Genomic DNA, 5,618 nt, shown 5'->3' with positions numbered 1-5,618 from the left:
TAATAAGGGGAAAAAAACACTAGTGGGCGTAGTCTATAGGCCTCCGAACAGTTGCAACTATGTTGGACGGAGTATCAATCAGGAAATAGTTGAGGCTTGTAATAAGGGAACATCTATAATTATGGGGGATTTTAACTATCATATTAATTGGACAAATCAAATTGGGCAGGGCTGCCTTGAGGATGAGTTCATTGACTGTATTAGGGATGGGTTTCTTGAGCAGTATGTAACTGAACCGACCAGGGGGCAAGCAACCTTAGATCTGGTCCTGTGTAACGAGACAGGATTAATTAAAAATGTCCTAGTAAAGGATCCCCTTGGAATGAGTGACCATAACATGGTTGAATTCCATATTCAATTAGAGGGTGAGAAGCTTGGATCTCAAACAAGCGTGCTAAGCTTGAATAAAGGAGACTATGAAGGTATGAGAGCGGAATTGAGTAGAGTGGATTGGGAAAATAGATTAAAGGGTAAGACGATACATGATCAGTGGTGTACATTTAAGGAGTTATTTTACAACTTCCAAAAAAAAAATATTCCACTGAGAAGAAAAGGGTGTAAAAGAAAAGACAGCCATCCGTGGCTAAGTAAAGAAATTAAGGATAGTATTCGACTAAAAACAAGGGCATATAAGGTAGCCAAATCTAGTGGGAGGATAGAGGATTGGGAAAACTTTAAAAGACAGCAAAAAATAACAAAAAGATTGATTAAGAAAGGGAAGATAGATTATGAAAGTAAATTAGCAAAAAATATAAAAACAGATAGTAAGAGTTTTTATAGTTATATAAAAAGAAAAAGGGTGGCTAAAGTAAATGTTGGTCCCTTAGAGGATGAGACTGGGAAATTAATGGTGGGAAATATGGAGATGGCAAAAACACTGAATGAATATTTTACATCAGTCTTTACAGTAGAAGACACTAAGAATATCCCAACAGTGGACAAACAGGGGGCTAAAGGGGGGGAGGAGCTAAACACGATCAGAATCACTAAGGAAGTGGTACTCGGTAAAATAATGGGACTCAAGGCGGATAAATTACCTGGCCCTGATGGCTTACATCCTAGGGTCTTGAGGGAAGTGGCGGTAGGGATTGTGGATGCATTGGTAATAATTTTCCAAAACTCCCTGGACTCGGCAAAGGTCCCGGCAGACTGGAAAACTGCAAATGTAACACCCTTATTTAAAAAGGGCAGTAGACAGAAGGCTGGAAACTATAGACCGGTTAGCCTAACATCTGTGGTAGGTAAAATTTTGGAGTCCATTATTAGGAGACAGTAACAGGACATTTGGATAATCATAATTTAATAGGACAAAGTCAGCATGGTTTTATGAAGGGGAAGTCATGTTTGACAAATTTGCTGGAGTTCTTTGAGGAAGCAACGTATAGGGTGGATAAAGGGGAACCAGTGGACGTAGTGTATTTAGACTTCCAAAAGGCATTTGACAAGGTGCCACACAAAAGATTATTGCTTAAGATAAAAAATCACGGGATTGGGGGTAATATTCTGGCATGGATAGAGGATTGGCTATCTAACAGAAGGCAGAGAGTTGGGATAAATGGTTCATTCTCAGACTGGCAATCAGTAACTAGTGGTGTTCCGCAGGGGTCAGTGCTGGGTCCCCAACTCTTTACAATCTATATTAACGATTTGGAGGAGGGGACCAAGTGTAACATATCAAAGTTTGCAGATGATACTAAGATGGGAGGGAAAGTAGTGAGTGAGGAGGACATAAAAAACCTGCAAGGGGACATAGACAGGCTAAGTAAGTGGGCTGAGATTTGGCAGATGGAATACAATACTGGAAAGTGTGAGGTTATGCACTTTGGCAGGAAAAATCATAGAGCAAGTTATTATCTTAATGGCAAGAAACTGGAAAGTACTGAAGTACAAAGGGATCAGGGGGTCCTGGTGCACGAAACTCAAAAGGTTAGTATGCAGGTGCAGCAAGTGATTAAGAAAGCCTATGGAATGTTGGCTTTCATTGCTAGGGGGATAGAATATAAAAATAGGGAGGTATTGCTTCAGTTGTACAAGGTATTGGTGAGACCGCACCTGGAATACTGCGTACAGTTTTGGTGTCCATACTTAAGAAAGGACATACTTGCTCTCGAGTCAGTACAAAGAAGGTTCACTCGGTTAATCCCGGGGATGAGGGGATGGACATATGAGGAGAGGTTGAGTAGATTGGGACTCTACTCTTTGGAGTTCAGAAGAATGAGAGGCGATCTTATTGAAACATATAAGATTGTGAAGGGGTTGGATCGGGTGGATGCGGGGAAGATGTTCCCGATGATGGGTGAAACTAGAACTAGGGGGCATAGTCTTAGAATAAGGGGCTGCTCTTTCAAAACTGAGATGAGGAGGAACTACTTCACTCAGAGGGTGGTAGGTCCATGGAATATGCTGCCCCAAAAAACTGTAGAAGCTACATCATTACATAAATTTAAAACAGAAATAGACAGTTTCCTAGAAGTAAAGGGAATTAAGGGTTACGGGGAGCGGGCAGGAATTTGGACATGAGTCTAGGTTCAGATCGGTCATGGCCCTGTGGGTAACGGAGCGGGCCCAGGGGCCGTGTAGCCTGATCCTGCTCCTATTTCGTGTGTCTAATTCTGTTAGATTCAGGAGATGGTTCTGTGATAGTGGATTGGCGGTTAGGATCAGATCAGCCATGATCTTATTGAATGGCGGAGCAGGCTCGAGGGGCCGATTGGCCTACTCCTGCTCCTATTTCTTATGTTCTTATGTTCTTATAAACAGATATATCCCTGAGTGTATAAATATACATTCGTATAATTTGTATATACTCTTTTCTTAGGTTTACTGGTTGTCCCTCTGTTTAAGGCAAGCTGTAACATAGTGTGCCGCTAGTGTTACACAGTTTCTCTCTTCCCCTAGTAGGTATGGGAGTTTTTGGTCATCATTCAAATTTCTGAATTCAGGGCATATTTGTGAGAATTTTTGGTAGAAATTCTCCCTGATGCCCTGATATTTTCCACAAGCTGTGAGGAAGTGCATCTCTGTCTCCACCACTCCCTGACTGCAGTGAGAGCATATCCTGTCCTCTCTTGGCAGCCGGGTCTGCCTGTGTCTGCCTTTTTCAATCGCCAGGCTATGTTCACTAAGTCTGTACCTTGTCAAGGTTTTTCTCAGTTTGCTATCCTTTACCATGGTCAGGTAATCAGCCAAGTTGTATTGTCTGTTTAGGGCCAAGTAGCAATTGAGTTTGCTTTGGGTTTTTGTTGTTTCTGCCCAATATGACAGGTATTTTTCCTTTTGCTTAGTGACAATTGTGTTGGGTCGAATTCTCTGTGCTACGGTGTCACTGTCCTGGGGCTGGTTATTGTTAGTAGTGTTAGTGGTTGCTTCACTGAGTCCCAGGACTAGTTGACTGAGGGTGTTCTTCTTTATGGTCCTCTCTTGGCATTTCAAGTCTTCGTAATGATAGCAGTGGGGGTTGCTCATTTTTAGGTGTTTCCAAAATTTGGTGGCTCTTTTTTGGATAGTAATTATTAGTGGATATTGGCCTAGTTCTGCCCTGCATGCATTGTTTACGGTTTTCCTTTGAGTCCGGAGGATACTTTTACAGAATTCTGCATGTAGGATCTCAATTGGGTGTTTGTCCCATTTTGCAAATTCTTTTTGTGTTCTGCACTCAGTTACACCTCTCACTATCGCCCTCTGCTGGTGTCTCTCTGTATCACTCACTGTACTCAGTTACACCTCTCACTATCTCCCTCTGCTGGTGTCTCTCTGTATCACTCACTGTACTCAGTCCCCCTCTCTCTATCTCCCTCTGCTGGTGTCTCTCTGTATCACTGTACTCAGTCACACCTCTCAAATTCAAATTCATATTCAAATCGCTTTATTGGCATGATAAGGTACATCTTATGTTGCCAAAGCATCAAAATACATTTATGGTTGAACACATAAACGCAGTTCTATTCATACAGTGTATAAACAGGTATATCCCTGAGTGTATAAATATACATTCGCATTGTTTATATATACTCTTTTCTTAGTTTACTGGTTGTCCCTCTGTTCATGGCAAGCTGTAACATAGTGTGCCGCCAGTGTTACACAGCTTCTCTCCTCCCCCAGTAGGAATGGGAGTTTTTGGTTGTCATTCAGATTTCTGAATTCAGGGCATATTTGTGAGAATTTTTGGTAGAAATTCTCCCTGATGCCCTGATATTTTCCACAGGCTGTGAGGAAGTGCATCTCTGTCTCCACTACTCCCTGACTGCAGTGAGAGCATATCCTGTCTTCTCTTGGCAGCCTGGTCTGCCTGTGTCTGCCTTTTTCGATCGCTAGGCTATGTTCACTAAGTCTGTACCTTGTCAAGGTTCTTCTCAGTTTGTTATCCTTTACCATGGTCAGGTAATCAGCTATGTTGTATTGTCTGTTTAGGGCCAAGTAGCAATTGAGTTTGCTTTGGGTTTTTGTTGTTTCTGCCCAATATGTCAGATATTTTTCCTTTTGCTTAGCGACGATTGTGTTGGGTCGAATTCTTTGTGTTACCCTGTCACTGTCCTGGGGCTGGTTATTGTTAGTATTGTTAGTAGTTACTTCACTGAGTCCCACCTCTCGCTATCGCCCTCTGTTGGAGTCTCTCTGTATCACTCAATTCAATTCAATTCAATTCAAATCGCTTTATTGGCATGACAAGGTACATCTTATGTTGTCAAAGTATCAAAAAACATTCATGGTTGTACACAAAAATACAGATCTATCCATACAGTGTATAAACAGATATATCCCTGAGTGTATAAATATACATTCATATAATTTGTATATACTCTTTTCTTATATTTAGTGGTTGTCCCTCTGTTTATGGCAAGCTGTAATATAGTGTGCCGCTAAGGTTACACAATTTCTCTCTTCCCCTAGTAGGTATGGGAGTTTTTGGTCGTCATTCAAATTTCTGAATTCCGGGCATATTTTTGTGAATTTTGGGTAGAAATTCTCCCTTATGCCCTGATATTTTCTACAAGCTGTGAGGAAGTGCATCTCTGTCTCCACCACTCCCTGACTGCAGTGAGAGCATATCCTGTCCTCTCTTGGTAGCCGGGTCTGCCTGTGTCTACCTTTTTCGATCGCCAGGCTATGTTCACTAAGTCTGTACATTGTCAAGGTTTTTCTCAGTTTGCTATCCTTTACCATGGTCAGGTAATCAGCCATGTTGTATTGTCTGTTTAGGGCCAAGTAGCAATTGAGTTTGCTTTGGGTTTTTGTTGTTTCTGTCCAATATGACAGATATTTTTCCTTTTGCTTAGCGACGATTGTGTTGGGTCAAATTCTTTGTGTTACGCTGTCACTGTCCTGGGGCTGGTTATTGTTAGTAGTGTTAGTAGTTAATTCACTGAGTCCCAGGACTGGTTGACTGAGGGTATTCTTCTTTATGGTCCTCTCTTGGCATTTTAAGGCTTCGTAATGATAGCATTGGGGGTTGCTCATTTCTAGGTGTTTCCAAAATTTGGTGGCTCTTTTTTGGATAGTGATTATTAATGGATATTGGCCTAGTTCTGCCTTGCATGCATTGTTTACGGTTTTCCTTTGAGTCCGGAGGATACTTTTACAGAATTCTGCATGTAGGATCTCAATTGGGTGTTTGTCCC

This window comes from Somniosus microcephalus, chromosome 12, assembly GCF_052327205.1.
Source record: "Somniosus microcephalus isolate GS21.2 chromosome 12, FLI_Smic_1.0, whole genome shotgun sequence".
NCBI classification, from domain to species: Eukaryota; Metazoa; Chordata; class Chondrichthyes; order Squaliformes; family Somniosidae; genus Somniosus; species Somniosus microcephalus.
Note: the sequence above shows the minus strand (reverse complement) of the source record.